Source organism: Mesoplodon bidens, assembly GCF_964165515.1.
Source record: "Mesoplodon bidens genome assembly, chromosome: 13".
In the NCBI taxonomy this organism is placed as follows: Eukaryota; Metazoa; Chordata; class Mammalia; order Artiodactyla; family Ziphiidae; genus Mesoplodon; species Mesoplodon bidens.
Window position 1 is genome coordinate 10,665,437 of NC_138169.1, and position 23,853 is coordinate 10,689,289.

Genomic DNA, 23,853 nt, shown 5'->3' on the forward strand with positions numbered 1-23,853 from the left:
TTTCAGTTCCGTCACTCCACAAACATTTATTGAGTGCCTACTATGTGCTAGGCACTCTGCTATGTCCATTGAAATGAGCATAATAATTCACACCCCAGAGAATTAATTTAATTGGCGGTGTTTTTATTTTGTTTTGTATTTCATGGTGTGTCTCAGATTCAATGAAATGCGATATTTGAGTTTCTTATACATATGTCACCGGAAGGTCACCAGCAATCTTCTTCTAAACGTAGACCCTGCTTCTCAGCTCACGTAAAGTTTTCTGAATCTCTATGCTACACGACACATGTGCATCCCAGCCAGTCATTGGCAGGGTACGGATCAGGCATCATCTGCCCAGCCCGTATTCTCGTTACAGCAAAATAGTCTCTCAGGTTCCTCATGTATAAAATTGTGCAAAACCAAATGAATGTGTACCCTGGTGGAACACAGTGAAACCAGATCATACAGAACTGGCCCTGAATTGTCCATTTGGGCTCTTATTTTTAAGTTTAGGGATGCAAGCCGTTGATCTGAGGTGGAATTCGTATTTGAAACAAAAATGTGCTTCGGTTTTGCTTTCAAGCTTCTGAAATCCACTCATCAAAGAGCATCCTGAGGTTGCCAGATAACCTGACAGAACGAAAACCGTAACCATGAGCAACCTCTTAATTTCACAGGGGAGGATTTTCTTGATGTGGCACAAACAAAGCAAATGCAGAGCTATTCTGGGAGCTGGGCTGACAGCAACTGTTTTTTCGTGGTTATGTTACTTCACAGAGACTCTTCGCTCAAAATGTGGTTCATAGGTCAAGACGCACGCACCACAAGGGTGTGAAATGACTCACATTATGAGGCTTTCTGAGCTCTGAAGCAGGTCTGCAATCATCTGAGGGAGCAGGGTCAGGGGGGAAGCGAGGGCGGCTTAGGGTTTTCTGGGAGTGGGGCTGGGGTGAGGGGTCCCTTGTTTGAGTGTGGTCTCAACTTCCCGCCAGCACCGAAACAAGGAGCACCTTGGGTTTCTTATCAGCTTTTGCCCAGATGTGGGGCAGAGGGAAAGGGGGGGAAGGAGGGGGTGGGCAGCTCAAACGCTGTCAAAGGTTGCACGTCACAAGTGGAGTCAGACTCTTCATTGCGTTAATTCACGCCCAATTTCAAATGTGTGTGTTTGCCTAAATAGCTGCATCATTATTAACCGTTCAACAAAAATGTAATGAATACCCGCTGTGTGTCAGGGGCTACTCTAGGTGCTGAGGCACAGCAGCAAACAAAACAGCTCACAACATTCCTGTCCTCGTGAAACTCCTATTCCAGGGGGTGGAGACAGGCACGAAACAGAGTGAACTGTAGGTGGTGACACGCTCAGTTCCAGGGAGGAGCATAAAGCAGGGATGCGGGAGAGGGAGAGACAGGGTTGGGGTGTGGATTGGTGCCATTTTAAATTGATGGTCAGCGAGGGCCTGGCTGAGAAGGTGACATTTGAGGAAAGACATAAAGGAGGTGATGGAGTAAAACCATGCAGATACCTGGGGGAAGGGAACAGCATGTGCAAAGGCCCTGGGCAAGTACAACTTTTCATCCAGAAAAGTTTTGCTTTCATTGAATAAAATGTTATGTTGGGGCTTCCCTGGTGGCGCAGTGGTTGAGAGTCCGCCTGCCGATGCAGGGGACACGGGTTCGTGCCCCGGTCTGGGAAGATCCCACATGCCGCAGAGCGGCTAGGCCCGTGAGCCATGGCTGCTGAGCCTGCGCGTCCGGAGCCTGTGCTCTGCAAGGGGAGAGGCCACAACAGTGAGAGGCCCGCGTACCGCAAAAAAAAAAAAAAAAAAAAAAAAAAAAAAAATGTTATGTGACATCACATAGTACAGTCTGTGCTCCTGAAAGATTATATTTGTCTGATTTAGATATTGGTCTTCTATCTAAGACTTGTTTAACAGAAAGGATCTGCTCTGAAAAAGGAAGGAAGGGAGGGAGGGAGGGGGGGGGAGGGGAGAAGGAAGAAAAGCACTGCTGTGTCCCAGACTGGGTGTTACTCTGGAAGCAGTAGATGTTACCACTTTCATTAAGAAGCTCACCTCTAATAACTCCAACTAACACCCTCAAGTTCAGAGCCCCAGCACTTGGAGAGGTCCCTCTCTGCCATCGGACCTCAATGAGACTTCTCAAGCACATCCAGGGTGCTCCTGAGATGCAGCAAATCATCTGGGTAAGAGGCTTTTTCAGTGAACGAGGCACTGTTGTGGTTTAACATCTGTGGTAGAACTTCGCCCTGTAGCTCAACAGTTCTGTGTCCAGCCCTCCCACGAGTCCCTCACTCCTGGGTGTGTGAGTTCACTTATTTATCCTCACAACAGCTTGACCTGTGGGCACTGTTGTTATCATTTCCACTTGCAGATGAGGAAATAGGCCCAGAAAGGTGAGGTCAGAAAAGCTGGCAAGAAGCAGATCTGGGGTCTGAACCCAGGTAGTGGATTCCCCCCGTGGGGTCGGACTACAGAGTCTGCTGGTTTGTAGGAGGTCAGGATGTTTCCACTGGGGAGTCTCACCAGCTTGTCCTGGAAATCCCTGTCCTTGACTTGGAGATTCTATAGGCCACCAGGTCCTTGGCTAACTTGGGTGGCTTGTCACTGACTGGCCGGTGTTAGGGGCTCGCCTTCACCGGTTGTCCAGATTCTCGCACAGAGTAGAAGGCTGTCAGCAGGGCCTCTCAGGTCCCAGAACAGACTATGGTCTTCAGAGGCAGAGGGTGGGACCGGCACCAAGAAGTCTCACGTGTGATAAGTGCGTACAACTGCAGGAGGGGTTCTGGGGACCTGGAACAGACCCAGGCAGGATGGTGGGCTTTGGGCTCTGATTTCACTGTGTAACTGAACAAAAGCCTTTGTCTTTCCCTACAGAAACTGTAACCAACTAGATCCTGAAATGCATGTGTTATGGATTTAATTGTATACCACCCCCCAGCCAAATTCACAGGGTGAAGTCTCAACCCCCAGTACCTCAGAATGTGACCTTATTTGGAAACAGGGTCACTGCAGATGTCATTAGTGAAGATGAGGTCATACTGGAGGAGGCTGGGTCCCTATGCCAATAGGACTGGTGTCCATATAAAAAGGGGAAATTTGGGCACAGACACATAGGCAGAGAGAAAACCATGTGAAGATGAAGGCAGAGATCAGGGCAATACTTCTGCAGGCCAAGGAATGCCAAAGATTGCCAGCAAATCAGCCGAAGCTAGGAGAGAGGCATGGAACAGATTTTCTGTCTCAGACGTGAGAAGGAACCAACCCTTCTGATACCTTGATCTTGGACTTCTAGCCTCTGGAACTGTGAGACAATAAATTTCTGTTGTTTAAGCTACCCAGTGTGTAGTACTTTGTTACAGCAGCCCTAGTAAACTATTCCAGCATGATCAAATATCTAAGCCTACACTCATGGAACAGCCCAACTCTTTTATTTTCTTTGACTGCAAGGGTTAACGAAATCCTTATTAAATTAATTTTATAATAAGTGACAGGCTGAAGGTCATGCCACAGTAAATAAAAGGGACCTGAATATTATGTACCAGGCCCTGAGCGGGACAGCTATTTTGTGTCAGATCCTGTTCTAGGCAGTTATGATGTGTCAGGTTCTGTTCAAGCACTGGCACTGCAAAGGCGAACACATCCTCAGAGAATTCAGTCTTCCCCTCTGCATCTAAGTTATCTTATTTCTACAAAAGTAGAAATTAAGAGGTTGTTAAGAGATTTATTCGACTTCTTTATGCCCTTATTCCAAAAAGGATTAGGAGCAGAAAATTTTTAAAGTAAGAAGGGCAGGAGACATGAAAAAATAAGAAAACAATATCAGGTAAGACAAGTATCAAAACCCATGCCACATGAGCCAGTGCACAGACTTGACCCTCAGCATCCTAGCGGCCAGCACAAAGAGGGAAACACTATCCCTCATGTGATTCCTAATGACCATGAGATTTTGAAAAAGCTGTTCAGGTGATGCCTAGCCATTCCTGGTGGAAGAAGAAGAGATTTCTTTCAAGGATCTGTATAGGGACTACCCTGTGAAAAGCCAAGTCTTCAACAAACCTCTAGATGCGGGTAGTGATAAATGCCTGTCTTACTGATGAACTCACAGAAAAGCACTGGGGAGTTGGTGTTGGCAATTTGAGGAATCTGGCAAGTTTTCTGGTAGAACTGCAGCCCCTTTCAACCAAGGCAGCCAGACTCCTAGCGGTTAAATCTTCTGGAAAGACCTGGCTGAGAGATGAACAGAGGTGGTGGTGTGTGTGTGTTGGGGGGGAGGGGGGGCAGGGGTTGTCTGGGCCCTCAGGTCAGACCCACCAGCCTATTCTGGGAACTTCAGGCTGCGGGGTGTTCATTCCGTGCACCGTGAAGTGCTCCCCTGTTACTGCAGAGGCCCATTTAAAACTGCTTAGTATTTTAGCAAACTCCCATTTAATTCCCTCGTATGTTCCCTCCATTTTCTTCATCATTATTGCTGATTACCAGGCTATTTGCGTGAAGGGAGCTATTTGCAGGGAAGAGCAGTTTTCATCTTTAAATCCACTCACCCGGGGCCTCCTGTTCACTGCTTTCCGCGATGTAAAACTCCCACGGCCAGCATGGCGAGAGAAACGATGGGGAGTGAAATAATGAACTGCGTCAGGCAAACGGAGGAAGAAGCAGATTATAAAATGGAAAGTTTCCTCTACCCAAAGCCACTTCCTCTTAACCAATGCGTGCGGGTAGGTTTTCACATTTAAGGGACATACGTTCTCTGTATATTCATCAGCCTGTGTGAGCTGATGAATGAAAAATTCGCAATATGGCAACAGGAATAGTCTTAGAGGGGCTGAGCTGAGCCACACCAAAGGGGCAGGTTTCACTCCCAAGTACCTTCAGACCTGAGGGCCAGTGTACGCAGTGGTAAGCCTTGGAGGGGCCAGCCTCCTGGATGGGGTCTCTACTTTGCCACTCCCTTCGGCAGGTTTTAAACCTCTCTAAACCACAACCTCTTCATCTCCAAATGAGGAAAAAAAGTCATTCTTGCCTCAAAGGGCTGTTGGGAGGATTAAATGACAGTGGACGTAAAGAGTTTATTTAGTGTAGCACCTAGTGCCTAGGACTCAATGATTGGGCACTACAATTATTATTGTCAACTCGCTTAACAGTCCTGGGAGGGTGGTGTGATCTGCAGTTGAGAAAATAGAGGGAAGAGGTTAAGTAAACGATGAGGGTCATAGTAGCTGGGAAGTAGCAAAGCAAGGGTTGGGAGCCAGCAGAGATGATTCCAGAATTTCTCTCTCCATCTGCATGCTGCAAACGCAAGAATATTCAGAAGGAAGCTTTAAAGCTTTGAGTCTATGCATCTCTGGGCTGTTCTTATTGTGCAGAGTTCACCTCTAGGCCCACAGAAGAGAAGCTGGTGGCTTACACTTTCCTCCTTTAGACCATGTTTTAACCAATCCAAGTCACCACCTGAGGCAGATCAGCTCACCATTCAGCAAATACTCCCTCCCTCCCCCATCCCCTACACTCAGGGGTGGAATGTACTCCCAGCATCCTGACTTTGGGCTTCACCATATGACTTCTTTGGCCAATGGGATGTTAGTAGATATGACTTGAAAAGAAGCTTGAAATAAGCTTGCTCAGTTGGGTCCATGACAAGAAAAAAAAACCACTATTTCGCTGAACCCAGAAGAATAAGAAAGGCATGGAACAGACCTGAACCCAGCTAATCTCAACCTAAATCAGCCAAACCTCAGTTATCCCACAGACACATGAGCGAGGAAGAAATACTTACTGAAAGTCACTGAGTTTTAGGATAGTTTGTTACACAGCATTATGGTGAAAATCGCTGACCAATACATCATTTGTTATAAGGTGACATTATTTTATGAACCACAACGAAGGAAAAATCCATGCCAGTTTGATTAAGACATGATTGTACATTGCATCTCCAGTTCAGTTAAAATGTGAAAAAATATGTGCCTATTAGATATAAAATATGGCATTAGGAAAGAAATTGCCTCAGACCTGAGAAAAGATGATCTGGAACAGAACTTGGAACATAAAAGGTAATTAACAGTCCCTTCAGAGAAGTGTCTAACAATTTTCTGACATTCTCTGATGAGATTGAGAGTCCTTTCTGGGGTGTTAGATTTACCCACACATCTGGCCTGTCAGACTTGTAACAAAGCTATTAATCTTTACTAGTCATCCCACTCTTGAGTGATGCTATCTAGCTGCTTGCTACTCGAAGTGGGGTCCCTGGACCAGCAGCATTAGCAACATACCGGAGCTTGTTAGAAATGCAGAATCTTGGGCCCCCCTCACACCTCCTGAATGAGGATCTGCATTTTAACAGGGCCCCTAGATGACTCATATACACATATAAGTTTGAGTTGCACTGGTCTAGCTGTCCTCTCCCTTCTGTTAAAAGATACTCTTTCCAGAAAGAAATCTTCGAACTGGCTTTATTAGAAGCCCAATTCCCTTCCTACAAGTATGAACTAAAACTTTGACACACACTAGCAGTCAATTCATCTCAGAAAGTTCTTCAAGCACAGCTGTAGCAGCCATTCTCACTCTTTGAGGGCACTCTGCTTGTCATGAGTCTCCCATTACCTGAATCAGCAGCTCCATCCCCAGGGCCCTAAAGGAAACACGGACTGACAGTCATCTAAAACAGACAGTCCCAGCTCTCTTCACAGGGGCCTTGCAGGAAGCTGCGGAGTACTGGAGAGTTGACAGGCAGCGAAAGAAATTCACGTACAACCTTTCTATTATGGGGGGCATGGGATTAACCACCGCAAATCACTTTGTTAAAAAACAACAGCCCAGATGTACTTAAAAAAAAACCCAAAAAACAAAAAACCACAACTTTTAATGGTATTATGGCTCTGCATTCAGCTGGTTTTCACTCACATTTTCTGTCTCTGCCTGCAAGAAATATAGGACTATAAAGCCAGGAGAGCTTCCATGGGGAAGGAAGCATGACATTAAAATGAACATTCCTGGCAATATCCGATTTCAGGGATGTCCTGCTCTCGAAGAAGGTAATTGCCTACATGGGAAATTTTCACTTAACAAATTTTACTGTTTTCCAATAATGGCAAATAAATCAGTTTCTTCCCAGATTGTAGAGGCTGAAGGCTTGGAGAACCCATTTCATCTGGCTGGCTCACGTCTTGCTTTGTCAGCCCACCCAGACATATCGATTTCAGAGGAGGAGAGGGCAAACACCATAGAAGGGAGGGATGGATCTGAAACACTATCCTGAAATTCTTGAATTTTCAGGCAACCCCTACAGGCAAATTAATAAGCCAGCCCTAGCTCAAAAGCACCAAGCAGGGCTTCCCTGGTGGCGCAGTGGTTGAGTGTCCGCCTGCCGATGCAGGGGACGCGGGTTCGTGCCCCTATCCCGGAAGATCCCACATGCCGCGGAGCGGCTGGGCCCGCGAGCCATGACCGCGGAGCCTGTGTTTCCGGAGCCTGTGCTCCGCAACGGGAGAGGCCACAGCAGTGAGAGGCCCGCGTACAGCAAAAACAAAAAACAAACAAAAAAAAAAAAAAAAAAAAAAAAAAAAAAGCACCAAGCAAATATTTTGCATTTAAATTCCCGCATTAGAATGCCCTGTTTATACAATAACTTAATAAATCTGCCTGGCTGCCAAATTGACAAGAAGGTGAGAATCATTCATTAAAATGCAAATGCAATTGAGATGAAATTTGGAATACATTTATTACAGTAATTGAACTTCAGTCAACTGTAGGCACAACACAGATTCTGAACTACCTTTCAGACAAAAGGAGTGTTGCTTATCAACACCCCCCACACACACCCCAAGTTAATATCTTTGTCAGCATGCAAATTAAAGCCATTTCCTGAGGGCCAATGATTTGCAATGGAGGATTTCACTCTTCTTTATAGGACAAGATTGCCAGAGATAAAGGTCAACTGCATACACAAAAGATTGTTCTGGTAGCATATTGTGTATACAGTAAATTGATTGCAAACATATTCTGAGTGCTTACTGCAACAATATTCTTATTAAATCACATCTGAACATCTCTTTACTCTCCCTGGGTTATTTGCTAATTGTAATGCCTAACAATGGGAGATTCGCCAAGTCAGGATTTCACCTCTCAGATCAAAAGTTTCAGATGGATTTCTCTCCTGTCTGAATGACTCAGCCCAAAGAGGAGGCCCAGTTCAAGGGTTCTTTTTTTTTTTTTTTTTTTTTTTTTTTTGCAGTACGCGGGCCTCTCACTGTTGTGGCCTCTCCCGTTGCGGGGCACAGGCTCCGGATGCACAGGCTCAGCGGCCATGGCTCACGGGCCCAGCCGCTCCGCGGCATATGGGATCCTCCCAGACCGGGGCACGAACCCGTATCCCCTGCATCGGCAGGCGGACTCTCAACCACTGCGCCACCAGGGAGGCCCCAAGGGTTCTTTTTAATCAGATGGAAGACAGATGCAACTGGGACTGTGCTAAAGACACAGAAAAATTGACTCGCAAGGGAGAAGTAGCTTTATCTGCTTCAGTTTTATTCTCTCTGGCTCCTTTGCAAAATTCATGTGGCATTTCTGAGGTCTGGGCAAACAGCGCACCTGCACCTAGCAGACGCTGTTTGAGTCGGAAGAAGGCACAGCCTAGAGTCTTTCTTTGGCCACAGGCCACAGTCTTCCTTTGCTATTCAGAAGTGACCTTAGTGGCAAAATACAATTCATTTCACCTGTAAAATGGAGAGATTGCTTTTGGCCCCTTCATCCCCCTCAGATTCATTAATTCATAATGAAGTGATGTCCACTCTATTTCCTAAATGTCACTAGACTGACTTCCTGTTGCCACCACCCTAGCCAGAAACCATCTATTACTCTAAGTAGCTTCCTACCTCGTCTTTCTCCTTCTCAATCCATTGTCCACCTGGCTGTCACAGGGCTCTTTCTGAAATGCAGACTCATTCCCATCAGAGTGTTCCAAACCCTTCAGTGGCTTCCCACTGCTCTCAGGATGAAGTTCAGACTTTTTCCCATGGCAATAAGTCCCTCTAAGATCTGGGCTTTATCTCTAACTATTAGGGGAACCACTGACTGAAACCACCCACCCTGGCCAGGCACCACAGTAACCATTTGGGTGAGTTGTTTTATGACAGGAGGTCCTGGTAAGGAAGCGGGAACTAAGAAGACACCACCAACCGGAAGAATTTGGGAAAGGTCAAGAGGAGACGCCAGTCCATATGTCCTACAAACCTCCCAGAATCCTCCCCGCTGGACTCCATCTTGGCTGAGTGATGCATGTGCCATCAGGAAGGACCCGAGTCAGAATGACTGGCCAGAGACTGACCCAGAAACTAATCCTATCACCATAAAACCCGAGACTGCGAGCCACATGGCAGAGCGGTCTTCCTGGGATCCCTGACCCTGCTGCTCTCCGCCCGGCGCCCCTTCTCAATAAAATCTTTTGCTTTGTCAGCACGTGCGTCTCCTCAGACGATTCATTTCCAAGTGTTAGACAAGAGCCGACTCTCGGGCCCTGGAAAGGGGTCCCCCTTCCTGCAACACAACCACTCATCCAGTCATTCATTTGTATCTCTCTACCCCTCAGAACCCTATGATTCTGCCTCTTCCTGCAGCACTTCCTCCCCCTTTTCACTTGCTGATTCCAAGGCTTTGAAAAAACTGTCAACTGTTGACCACTCAATACTGCTACTCCCTCCCTCCCTCCAGCTCTAGGCTAGGTCAAGTGCCTCCTCTGTGCCCTCATAGCTCCCGTGTCTATGTGCAGTGTTACTGCACTCGTCACACTATATGGCAATTGCCTAGTTCCTTGTCTGCTTTTCCCACTAGAATGCAGACTCCTTGAAGACAGTGCCTGATAAAGAGCAGGCAGTCAGCATTTACTGGTTTTCCTTCCCTACCTCTCGCCCTTTCTCCCAATGGCAGAAAGTGCCATTTCCTGAGCTTCCTTAGTAAAGACCACATTATCTTGGACATCAAATACCTAGATAAAAAGTCATAACAAAACAACAACAAACAAAACTACATTTTCCAGCTGCCCTGGCAGATAGGACAAGCGAGTGAGGTACAAGAGGAAATCGTTGGGAGGGACTTCTGGGAAAACTCTATAAAGGAGGTTAACACAGCTGGGTGGCATATGTCCTTTGGTCCCTTTTTCCTCTTCTTCTTTCTTGCTGCCTGGAACTTAGCTACAATGGTTACAGTGCCAGCAGCCATTGTGTGAGCATGAGGAAACCCTGCAGGTGGAAGCAAACACTAAGGATAGTGGATTAAAAGATAGAAGGAATCTGGGCACTTCCTCCAGAAGGGAAACCTCTTTTATGTGAGGGAGGTAAGCCTTTACCTTGTTTAAGTCACGGTAATTTCAGGGCTCTGTTTGCTACGCAGTTGAATATAGCCCTCAACTGACAATCTCTCTTAGTCTCTGTCTCTGTTTCTGTCTCTGTCTCTTTGTTCCTTGACTAAACTGTCATGTTATCACGTTTGAAATGCCATCATCTTGGCTAAATCACTGGCCGTGGACTAGGGAAAGATATTAGGAAAGGTTAGTTTGGATCATGGGAAATGAGGCAACGAAACATAGAAGCATAAAACTCTTCTGTGAGAGGTAGGTCTGGGAGCATCTCCACTGAGGGTGCCTGAACATCTGGGAAATATACCACAGGAGGGTCTGAGCCTGTAAGGAATGAAGGCTGGGGGCCCAGGGGAGTGGCTGCAGTTGGAGAGAAGCAGGTACTGTCTGGGGTGGTGGGAGGAGGTGCACAGTGACGACTTGAGCGGCACTGAGCTAGGCCCTCGATGTGCAGTTCTCTCCTTGCATCCATCCACACACCATCCCTATGAAGGAAGTACTCTTCATTTTGTTATTGAGGAAAGCATGGCTCATAGAGGTCAAGTAGTAGTCTGACCAGAGGTTAGTAACTGCTGGAGTTGGAACTTAAACCTGGGTAGCCTGATTCCAAAGTGTTGCATGAGGAAAATGCACTGGTTTTAGAAAAGGTCTCTTCTAGGTTTAACTGCTCATCGTTTCCTTGCTACTCAATGTCTGTGACTTTGGGTGAGTCATTTTTACCTCTTTGAGATGCACATTGCTCATCTGTAGCATTGGGATAAACTGACACCCTCCCAGGATATTGTTGAAACCACATATGAGAGGCAGTTAGCATGATGCCTGGCACATCGGAGATCTTCAATAAATCGTAACAACCACTATTTTCATCCTCCTCATCATCATCATCTCCATGAAGCTATAAATGACTGCTGTTACAACAACTCTCTGGCTTTGCACACAGGACGGCCGTTTGGCTCCAAGCCTCCACAGGCTTCTGGGAAGCGGCACTTGGCTCACATGTCAAGCTTTGGGGTTTCTCTCCTCTGAGGGTAGTGGCAAGAACAGTCTAATTAGACCACAATTATTTTGGGGTTCGGTCAACTGCATTACACAGTAATTCATAAAGTTCTGTGAATCCACTGTATGTAGTGGTGGTAAGGTCAACACTTGGTTGTCATGTTAAGTAATGAAATTTATTAAGCTGAAGAGCCAGGGAATTAACCTCTGCTCTGCTGAATAAAAATTGACATGCAGGGGCTTCCCTGGTGGCGCAGTGGTTGAGAGTCCGCCTGCCGATGCAGGGGACACGGGTTCGTGCCCCGGTCCGGGAAGATCCCACATGCTGTGGAGTGGCTGGGCCCATGAGCCATGGCTGCTGAGCCTGCGCGTCCAGAGCCTGTGCTCCGCAATGGGAGCCAGGCCACAACAGTGAGAGGCCCGCGTACCGCAAAAAAAAAAAAAAATTGACATGCAGAGACCTTCTAATTATTTTAAGTGGTTTTCTTTTCTGGGTTCTTCCTTTACTTAATCTCTATCTCAGACCTTCACTAAAGAAAATGAAGAAAGTGGGAAAGGAGGACAAAGAGGTAAAAGAGGAGGAGCAAGAGGTGGAAAGAAGCATATAAGGAACCCGCACCCGGCCTGGGAGGCCCCGCTGAAGACAGGAGATGATCATCAGGCCGACGGGTTTGGGCGAAAGTGGGACATTAAGGTCAGTTAGGAAGCCAGGTTCTAATTCTAATTCTACCAACAACTAACTGGCTGTGTGATGTGGGCAGAATAGTTAGCCTACTGAGTTAGGGATAACCATCACCCCACTGCCTCTATCACGACCACCATCACCGCTAGAACGTCAATAATTACCACGTGGCAATAGCTATGAAAAGGCTTTGAAGTTACTAACTCTCTAACTTCTAAAACAATTCTCCAAGGCGGCCATTAGCAGTATTACCCACCCATCTCACAGTGAGGAAACTGAAGTACAGAGAGGTTCGGTGACTTATGCAAGGTCACCCAGACGGGGTGCAGTGGAGTCTGGACTCGTATCCAGGCCTGAGCCTGTCTTCCTCATCTGTCTTTTTGAGATAGTATTATCTTATCTGACTTGTGAAAGATGAAAAATGAGGAAACAGATGTGAAGGCATTTTTTAAAAAGAGTACAATCTGTACAACAAAGCACAATTGGGCACACACATAGGTAAGCTGGTGACGAGTAAAATTAAGATGCAAACAAAGCGGTACCTCTGTGAACCTCTGTGCGCTCTCTGCTAAACCCTCTGCCACCTTAGGCACCACTCAAGGAATTGCAAAAGGCAGGACATGTTCGGCTGGCGGTTTGGAGTCCAGAAGTCTTGGCAACGTACCGACTGAAATGTTCCTGCCTCTTAGCACTGCTCCCCTGACGTCTTGGTCCTCCACCAGGCAACAGAGTCAGCTTCCTAAACGTGAAGATGCACATCCTATGAAGGGTGCACCACTCCGCTGTCCTCGCAGCTCCCCACCATCTGGGCTGGCTCCACCCTGCTTTGTCTCAGGGCTGTACACTTCGGAGGGGCTAAGTAACAAAAGTTTTCCATCCTGGGTGCCATGTCTTTCCCCTGCCATTCCCTCTTCCCTGGCCTCCCTATCTTGGACCTCTTTTCCTCTCCAATCCTTTCCAATACTGCACGTCGTCTCCAGGCTTCCCAGTACAGCCCCCAGGACTCTGCGTGAGCTGGACCTGTCCCATCCCCTTAGCCTCGTCCTTGCCCCCGGATGCTCTAGCAACACCATCACGCTACACAACCATGCTGTGCCTCATCTCGTGCCTTTGTCCCTCTGCTTGGAATGCCCTTTCTTCTTCTTCACCTGGCTAACTTCTACTCATCCTTTAGAACTTACTCAGGTATAAACCCCACCCTGTGTGGAAGGTGCCTCTGCTTTTCCCGTGCTGGAGCAGTCACCTCTGGTATGTGCTGCCCTCAACTGCCGGTTGACTTGTTTCTGTCCATGCATGCCCTCCTCCTACCCCCACTACCAGACGGAGCTCCCAGAGGGCAGGGACAATTTCTAAATCTTTGTGTGTCCCCAGAACCAGCACATGGGGAGTCCTCAGAAAATATGTGTTGCCTGAATAACTAACCATTTGAAATTCTTGCATCTCTAATCTGAATTAAATACACGCCTCCTTTTGGGCATGTAACAATGGCACAACCCTACTCTGATGTGGCACGTTCGCATTCTCTTTGGGTGCAGTGGGTGTACAGAACCGTCTGTGCAGAAGCTGCATCATCCAAACAGGATAGAGATAAATGGATGCCTTTGAAATTTATTTTTTTTTTCCAGCTGGGAACTAGACTATAGCGGTGTTCTGGAAGAAGTGATCCAATGAAACAGGCTCCCCATGTGCCTCTCAGGAAAGTTATTTCTTTAGCTCGTAATGTGGTCTCTGACCTACCTTGTGCCCAGTGACCACAAGCGGTGCTTAAACCCCTCAAAGGAACACAGATCCAGCCCTTAATACCAGGTTACACAATAGGCATACGTTGTGCTTTGACTACTGGCACAAGTTCATGGACTTTGCAAGCTTTTGTGACCTCACGGTTCACACACACACCCTCGTTCACACACCATCCTCCACCAAACTCCATCTCAGACCTTGTACACATCTTGAAATGTAAGCACAGCGACAGTAGCCTAAAATGGTCACTTTGTCAGAGGATGCTGAGCAAGGCTGCCATCCCCACTGGCTCCTTTGTGGTTAAAAGGTGCCTTGGCCCAGGGCTACTCTTTAATTAACGTGAGTCGGCATTTGTATGAGAGATGTATGCATCTCTTCTGGAAGAGGAAGAATAAAAACCCGCCAAGTGTCAACAAACCGTTCCATATGCATCCCAATTGGGGCGATTTCTGGAAGGGAGCGGAAGCCCCCATAGCTCCGGTTTCTAGGCAACTGCTGTGAGGAGTTCTGAACCTCGTCGGGAAGGGAAGATTGGCAAGTCGGCCGTGGGAAGGAGCGTAATGTGCCCCTTGCTGCTCCCCTCACTTCCCCACCCCGCCTTCTGTCTATTTACCCCAACATATTTAGAAGCAAATTAGAACTTGGAGGGGCTGTGGAAGAAGCTAACTATCCTTGAGTGCAAAAACCCTGGGGAGGATTAGGCTTTGAAAATTATCCTAATGATAGCCATTACCTATAGAGCACTTTCTGAGTGTCAGGCAGGGCTCCAAGGCCTCACACGTATTATCTCATTTAATCCCTACAAGAGCCCTGCAAGGCAGGTACTATCATTTCAAAGGCAGAGAAACTGAGGTTCACCTCAGTTTGAAATGAAGCCACCTACCTAAAGTCACACAATGAGAAGGTGGCAAAGCCAGGACTTCCACTCTGGTCTGTCTGAATCTAGGAGTCACCAACTTTTTTTTTTTTTTTAAGTATAGTTGATTTACAATTTTATATTAGTCTCCGGTATATAACATAATGACTCAGTAGTTTTAGAGATTATACTCCACTTAAAGTCATTATAAAATAATGGCTATATTTCCCCGTGCTGTAAAATATATCCTTGAAGGTTATTTATTTTATATATAGTAGTTTTCCTAACCACTGCCCTCTCCTGCCTTCCATCAACACACAGCAACTTACCCCACCTGAAAAGAAAAAAAAAAAAAAGCATACCATTTAGAGGCAGTTCGGCAATCAATTTTGGTTCTGAGATAAACTGGTTGAGTATTTTTTTTTTGTTTTTTAAAGAATGTAAGCCCCACCCTACAAAACCCATTACTATCTATTGTGCTCAATGACTAAATGGGATGGAAGGATTGTTCATGGACCAGCCAGTGTGGACAGAAAACATGCATCAGCAGAGAAACAGGTTTTCTCTGGAGCACACTGGCAATCTCCAGAGAACCACTGGCTTACAATTTTGAAACAGACAACAGGCGATGGAATCAGGCACAAGACCACAGGCCTGTGAGCTTTTGACCCGTGTTCTTCTGCTTGATTGATGGTGGGGATTACCTGCTGGAGAACAAGAACTGCTCAGGAATTCACAACAGCTTTTTCGCTACGTGTCAGTATGAGGGGAAATTGCAGGGGTCTGAGGCGCAGTGCAGTTGCTGGGGGCAGTGGGTGGTGAAAGTCTTCCCTTCTCAATTCACAACTTGGGTCTTGCCTGCCGCCAGGAGGGGCAGCTTCTGGTGGCCTCCTGGACGTGGGGCGGCTGTCTGTCACAGCTTGTCTTTTCTCATCTTCCTCTCACATTTGAGATGACCTTACATCAATCCCTAGCCCAGTGTCCGAAACAGAGCAGGAACTTAGCAAAAGGTGTCTACAGTCACCCAACCTTCCAGGTCCTGTCCTGGCTGCGATCGTGTGTTTTCCCTGCCAGGGATCCCTCCCCCAACTCTATATCCTTTTTACCTGGTCATTTAGTCACTTTTCTAGACCAAACACTTCCTAAGGGTGTAAACCCAAAGAACCACAGAGGTATTGCGGGGAAAAGGTAAATGAGTCCAAACACACTCTTTTTAAGGCGGTATCTAGTCTACAAAACACCATAGACACTCTTACCAATAATTTGGCCTGTAATCCCTTCTCCAACACTTCCCCGCTCCCAGGCCCCAGGCCCTGAGAGCTCTTTAAGCTCTTCCTCACCCCCCACCCCCGGCACGTGGGCCTCTCACCGCTGTGGCCTCTCCCGTTGTGGAGCACAGGCTCCGGACACGCAGGCTCAGCGGCCACGGCCCACGGGCCCAGCCACTCCACGGCATGTGGGATCTTCCCGGACTGGGGCATGAACCCGCGTCCCCCGCATCAGCAGGCGGACTCCCAACCACTGCGCCACCAGGGAAGTCCAAGCTCTTATTTTTATCTTTGTATAACTATCAATAAAGTGCTGTTCAATTGTACAACCTCAGGGCCACTATTAACACTGTATTCTACAAATTGAGGTTTTTGGGGGTGCCATTCACTCTGAAACATACATTGCGAATGGTAGCCCCTGGAACTGTGCAAAGGGGCAGCCCTGTTCTGAACATATACCACTCCTTTCCCCACCCCAGTCCTTGCATGGGTAGTAGGAGACCTTCAGAGAAAGTTCACTGGATCTAAAGGTTGCTTTTCAGCTAATGGGCATTTTGGGTTGTTTCAGGGCAGGGATGGAGATTCAGATTCTTGCCTTAACTAGTTGTTTGGATTTGGCTTTATTTAATGGATTCCCGAATAAGCTCTTCTGATTTAAAGATTATCTTGCAAAGCAATGTTCTAATTGGTTTCTTTTACTTTGCACCCACATTCTGCCAGGAAACTCTTGTTTGGAGCTAATCTGACCCAGAACGACTCCTAAAGCTAAACACACAGTCAGATGTGCTGAAGGGCCAGGACATGCATTTTCCTTAAGTGGTACCCATAGGCCTGACAGAGCAGCACCAAAACAGTCAGAATTTCCTGACCCTCAAAACTCTGTCTGGGGGCTTCCCTGGTGGCGCAGTGGTTCAGAGTCTACCTGCCGATGCAGGAGACACGGGTTCGAGCCCTGGTCTGGGAAGATCCCACATGCCGCAGAGCGGCTGGGCCCATGAGCCACAACTACTGAGCCTGCGCGTCTGGAGCCTGTGCTCCGCAGCAAGAGAGGCGGAAACAGTGAGAGGCCCGCGCACCGTGATGAAGAGTGGCCCCTGCTCGCCGCAACTAGAGAAAGCCCTCGCACAGAAACGAAGACCCAACACAGCCATAAATAGATAAATAAAATTTAAAAAAATATATATATATCATTCTAATTCGAGGCAGGGAAGTAAGCTACTTCAGTGCTTTAAAAAAAAAAAAACACAACTCTGTCTGTCTGCCTCATATACAATCTAAGGGAACTTGCTGAAACATCATTCCTGGCACTTCTCAGGCTGTTTGATTTGACTGTCCTGCATTTTCTTGAAGCTCAGGGCAGAAAAGTGCTTCTGCAAGCATTCTTGCTGACTTTGTTCTCATTTCCATGGGAAATGTTGGGAAGATAAAGTCGAGGTAAGTAAGTTTGTAAGGGCGGGGGGGGGGGGGGTCCTTCTAATCCCAAGGGGGATGGCAGTGTTCTGCTGTGATGAGGCTTGACTTTGGGACAATGTCTCATTCCACATTACTGTCCATCTATTGAAATGATTTATGTGATGTATCTGGGCTGTTCAATAGAAAAAAAAAATTGTGCTCTCTCTATAAGTTTTTCAAAAAGAGAAAGCCCAGAAAACCTCTACGGTTATACACTAGGGTGGCTTCCCTCAGATTGATCAGGGAAAAGGCATCTTGGAGCCCCTAAAGGTAACCTCTCACATGCAGGTAGCCCTGATTGTCTGGGGGAAGGTTCCTAATCAAACCCTATGGGATTTGAGAGCTGTGATGGTGTGGATCAGTGAGACATCAGAAAGAACAGCTAGTACGGTCTCTAAGAGCTTGGAGGACCTGTTCTCGACAGCGACCCACTGTGGCAGTGAGGGGCAATGGAGGACACAGCACCAATTTTCTCCCTCCACCTCTGGGTGTGGAAGGTAACCAATAAAGCTGTTCATTAGACATTTCAAGGGGGAGGTGAAGCTCCTAGAGGGAGACACTTGACTTCCTGTGAAAAATTCATGTGATGGCTCCTATGGCTAGCTGGAAAAATATAAGAAGTGTGACTTAAATTTGTAGCCTCTCTATGTTACAAAAGAGATGGTCCTTATGATGCAGCTGCTCATATTCTAAATGCTTTCTGTGTACTAACTAATTTAATCTTAAAAACAATGTCTGAAAAGTATCTAGCTCTTTGTCTCTCAAGGCAAAGGACAAACTACAGCACCCTAAGCTTCTTAGTTGTATGCTCTCCAGCATTTGACTTTCCTTCCAATCAGACAGGAATGAGAAAACTCTGGGTCCCCGCACCGGTGATAAGAAAATCTCTCCTAAAGAATGGACAGCTTTTCTGCCCGTGGACGCCGCCAAGTAAGCATCGTTGACGTCTCCCCCGCCTCCACTACTGTCGTGTCTAAGTCAGAGTCTCCCAAAGAGCCCAAACAGCTGTGGAAGCTCTTCATGGGAGGTTTGAGCTTTGAAACAACCAACGACAGTCTGGGGAGCCATTGTGAGCAGTGGGAAGCGCTCACAGACTGTGTGGTGATGAGGGATCCAAACACCAGGCGCTCCAGAGGCTTCGGGGTTGTCACATATGCCACTGTGGAGGACGTGGATGCGGCCATGAATGCAAGGCCACACGAGGTGGATGGGAGAGCTGTGGAACCAAAGAGGGCCGTCTCAAGGGAAGATTCTCAAAGACCTGGCTGGTGCTCACTTAACCGTGAAAAAGATTTTTGTTGGTGGCATTAAAGAAGACACTGACGAACATCACCTAAGAGGTTGTTTTGAACAGTGTGGGAAAACTGAAGTGATTGAAATCATGACTGACCAAGGCAGTGGCAAAAAGAGAGGCTTTGCTTTCATAACCTTTGATGACCATGACTCTGTAGACAAGACTGTCATTCAGAAATAGCACATTGTGAATGGCCACAGCTGTGAAGTAAGGAAAGCCCTATCTAAGCGAGAGATGGCTAGTGCTTCATCCAGCCAAAGGGGTCGAAGTGGTTCTGGAAGCTTTGGTGGTGGTCGTGGAGGGGGTTTTGGTGGGAGTGACAACTTTGGTCATGGAGGAGACTTCAGCAGCCGAGGTGGCTTTGGTGGCAGCCATGGTGGCGGTGGCTATGGTGGCAGTGGAAACGGCTATAATGGATTTGGTAACAATGGAAGCCATTTTGGAGGTGGTGGAAGCTACAATGATTTTGGCAGTTACAACAATCAATCTTCAAATTTTGGACCCATGAAAGGAGGAAACTTTGGAGGCAGAAGTGCTGGCCCCTATGGTGGCGGAGGCCAATACTTTGCCAAACCCGAAACCAAGGTGCCTATGGTGGTTCCAGCAGCAGCAGTAGCTATGGCAGTGGCAGAAGGTTTTGATTACTGCCAGGAAACAAAGCTTAGCAGGAGAGGAGAGCCAGAGAAGTGACAGGGAAGCTGCAGTTTACAACAGATTTGTAAACTCAGCCAAGCACAGTGGTGGCAGGGCCTAGCTGCTACAAAGAAGACGCGTTTGAGACAATACTCATGTGTACGGGCAAAAAAGCTCAAGGACTATATTTGTGACTAATTGTATAACAGGTTATTTTAGTTTCTGTTCTGTGGAACGTGTAAAGCATTCCAACAAAGGGTTTTAATGTAGATTTTTTTTTTTGCGCCCATGCTGTTGATTGCTAAATGTAATCGTCTGATCATGATGCTGAATAAACGTATCTTTTTTCAAAAAAAAAAGAATGGACAGAATCCCAGTGGCGCGGTCAAGCAGTTGGAGTGAGGTATAAACACCAGCCATCAGGAACACTGACTGTGTTGCTTGTATGTGTGTCTAACACATGCAGTCCAAGTGCCAGACATATGCATCTTAACTCATTTACCCATCACAACCAAGTTTTATTATTATCCTCATTTTACAGAGGAGGGCAATGAGATTCAGAGAGATTAGGTAGCTTGCCCATATTCAAACAGTTTGTCAGTGGTGGAGCCGGGATTCAGGCTGGTTCCAAAAGCCATGACATACTACCTGTCAATACAGCAGATCAGGGGAGGGGTAGGTGACTGGAAAACTGGTTTTAAAGATGATTCTTGTGCTTATGCACTTCTGGAGTAGAACCATGAGGAAATGTATACCTGTTGAAATATACTTACAAGCATTAATTTCGGAATAACAGGGTTTGAACTGCCTGCTGTTTTATTGTTATTATTGCTTTGTACTCCTGTGGGTCATGGGCTGGACCAATGCCCGAGCGTCACTTTTCTCACAGTGGGCTGCAGGCTGGTTCTGGGCCTGGCATCCTAAGTTTCGCTCCTGGGCACCGTACAGGTTCTCGGAGATGCGCTTGGCGAACTTGTGAGGTTTCTGACTTTCTAATATAATTTTATTTTATTTTACTTTTAAGTGAAATCATCACTGCAAAGCGTCAGTTAATATTACAGAGAAGATCCAGAAAAAGACGAGGTCAAAGGCTATAGTCTGTAGAGAACAAATGCAAGTTTTCCCTTGCATTGATAAAGGTGAATGGATTATAGCCTTTGGCAACAGGCTCATCTGAGTGAAAACCATCAGAACAATCACTTGTGGAGGGGCTGGGATTAAAGGGAGTGCTGAGCAAGACAAAGATTTTATGTGAAGAATCCTGGGAAGAGAAATGATCTCATAAATGCAGATTGGGTCTGCCTATGGGTCAGCTGGACATTGCCAGTAAATTTGGGGGGAGGGTTTATTTCATGACTATTTTTTGTTGTCATTTTGCTCTCCATAAACTGCTCTTTTGCTTCTGATGACTATGCTAAGGTGAAAGGGGCAAAAAGTCATGTCTGAGGTATTGTGAACCCCTTACACCCTGTTTTTTTTTTTTTTTTTTGCTTTGCTTTCATTTCTTATGGGAAAAGCTCATTTGTCTCAAGCATTTATGAACTAGCTATTTTCAGCAACTGAAACCCAGTATAAATCTAGAGGACTTCAGTTAAGGGTCAAGAACCTTAAAGCTGCATGCCCTAGGAATTTATCTTATGGAACTAGAGTATTAGAATGATGTAACTCTGAAGATGTCCATCTAAGCACTGTTTATATAACAGGAGAACAAATCAAAAACAACCAAGAAGTCCAATGATAGGAAATTGGTTAGATAAATTATGCTACATTCTTACACTGGAATATTATACAATCATTAAGATGGTTGTATTTGAGTGAATATTTGATATTAGAGACATTGCTATTTGTTTTAGATGTGATAATATTACTGTGGTTATGGTTTTAAAAAGAATCCTTCTCTTCTTCTCTAGTCTTCTCCAGTCCTTCTCCTAGATAGTTGTTTGAATATTTACAGATAAAATGATAAACGCTTCAGAATAATAGGGGAGGATGATGTGTAAATGAAACAAGATTGACTATAAGTTGATAATCATTGATCTGAGCAATGGGTACATAGAAGTTCATTGTATTGTTCTGTTCAAATACAGATACTTGAATATTTTCATACTAAAAAGTTTAAAAAATGAAATTGTGGATGTGCATTTATTGACATGGAAGATGTTGATAATCTATTGCTAAATAAAAAATCAGGTTACCAAATGGAATATGCAAAATGGTTCTATTTTTTTTGGTAAAAAAATACACATGTATATATAAAAATATTGATAAAAGTTGACATACCAAAATATGAATAGGGATGATTCCTAGGTGATGTAATTGAGTGTGGTTCTATTACTTATTAATATCTACTTCTCTATATTTTCCAGTTTTTCTAAATCATCTTATTTGTGTATTTTTAAAAGTTCTTTACAATATAGGGCTCGGGAAACTGTTTGGCAGTATTGACTACAGCTGAGCCTATGCGAGCTCTGAGAGCCAACATTTCCACTTTTAGGTATGTTCCCAACAGAAATGCATACACACGTTCAGCCAAAAACATGCGTAAGAATGTTCAAAGCAGCTCTCTTCATAATAGCCCTAAAGTGGAAACCACCCAAATGCCCATCAATCCCAGAACGAGTATGTTATGCTACCTTCACACAATGGAAACTGCCCAGAAACTGAAGGATTACAAACCCCAGCTCTGTGAGGCAGTGTGGATAAATCTCAGAAACACAATATCCAATGGAAAAAAAAAAAAAAAACAGATACGATAAGAGTGTCAACTGTACAATTTCACTTATGCAACGTTCAAAACAGGAGATACTAAATGTAAGTCCTAGAAGTCAGGAGAGTGATTTTCTTTGGGGTGGGATAGTGACTGGAAGGGACACAAAACGGTTTTCTGAGGGGCCTGGTAATGTTCCTTTTCTTGATGGGGGTGTGGGCTCCATGGGTGTGTTCATCTTGTGAAAATTTATAGAGCTGTAGGCTTAATGATTTGTGTGCTTTCCTGTATTATGTTATATTTCAATAAAAAGTTCCAAAAATTACAGGGCTTAATGCAGGCAGCATTTGCGCTAAGTAGTGGATTAGTGTTTTATTGTACAGCCTGTGGTGACATCCATTAGAATAATGGCTTGTTGCACAATCCCAATAGGAAGAGATTTCAAATTAATATGGAAATCCAGCACTAACAGCTGCATTTGCACAGCCTCCACTTACAAACTATCCATCCTCACTCCCCACTCCTACCCGGTATCAGATTTGCTCCAATGGTCCCTTAAACACGGACCTCTGAGGCTCAGAATCTGGGATCGGGTGTGACATGCTGGATCTCGTGCTGAGCTCTGCCTGTAGCCCCATGACTAGGGACAGGGAGAAATCCATGGGATCATGGTCATACTGTACAATAGCTACAGTCACTTGGGGAACATGAAGGATGTAACACACGCAGCTACCATTTATCAAGTATTTACCATGTGTCAGGCACTGTTCTAAAGTGCTTTATTAACTCATTTAATCCTCACAAGATCCCCGAGAGAGGAAGAAAGTATTTTTGCAGTCTCTACACTGGGTAATCAGAGAAATTAGGAAGGCTGTTCTCCACTATGTGGCTTGTAAGCCACAGAGCTGGGATTTGAACCCCAGCAGTCTGGCTCAAAGCCTGCGTGGACTCACATGACGTGTCTGTGCTTACTGCTCTGAGCTAGGTTTCCTCGTGGCTCAGCCCGGCCGCCTGATCTTTTCAGGGATGCAACCCGCCACCTTCCATCCCCCCTGTCCCCTCAGCCTGATGCCTAAAAAAAAAGCCAGAGCAATTCTGAAACATGCATTCATTCATTCAACAAAAGTATTTATGAACACCAAGTACATTCCAGACACTGACAATATATTTGTGAGAAAGAGCTGTGGCCCCGGTTGTTAGGGAGCCTTTAATCTAGTGGTGGAAATGGCCATTATTCAAATAACTAAACAGAACTGCAAAATTATACACATTAAGCAAGAAGTACAACAAGGAACAAAGGCCCTCGAGTAGATGTGAGTTCCAGCTCTGCTACTAACACATCCTGTGATCTTGGACAAGGCAGTTCCTCTCTCTGGGCTACGGCTTCCTCACCTGGGACGTGGAGGCCTTAGACTAGATGATCAGTTCCCAAACTGACGGTGGTAGTCAATGTTACCACATCTGTGGGATGGTAACTTAGGATGCCTGTGCACGAGGACAAAACGTTCCATTGTCAGTTCAGTTGTGTTTTCATAACCCCTCTCTTCTTGTTATTCAAGCTTTTATTTCTGGACACATATTCCAGGGGATGCTGGGGTATGCCACCCAGAATCCCCCTTCTAGACAGAGGCCCCCATTTCTCCATGTGCTGGTGTCTGCTGAGGGCTCAGAGCTGAGCTCTTTCCCGGGATCTGTCATCAAACAAAAGGAGCTGCTTCAATAAAGGGTACGCCCCTCCTTAGAGGAAACCTGCATTCAGCGACTGGTTCCTCCATGAACGAAGGTCTGGTCCTCTTGCCTCTAAAGCTGGGATATCTCAGAATGGCCATCCCAGCTCCAGAGCTCCCTGCGGGATCATCTGAAGTTTGCGCTGTGATT

General features: G+C 46.0%; 1 protein-coding gene and 1 pseudogene across 2 annotated transcripts in view; one reads left to right on the top strand and one right to left on the bottom strand.

Annotated features, from left to right (window-relative positions):
* Positions 1-23,853, bottom strand: part of CCDC60 (coiled-coil domain containing 60) — a 268,405-nt gene that overhangs the window by 55,181 nt on the left and 189,371 nt on the right. The gene's annotated exons all lie outside the window — the stretch shown is intronic.
* Positions 18,239-19,400, top strand: LOC308627133 (heterogeneous nuclear ribonucleoprotein A1-like; annotated as a pseudogene). The gene has a single exon. The product of its transcript is annotated as a heterogeneous nuclear ribonucleoprotein A1-like (transcript).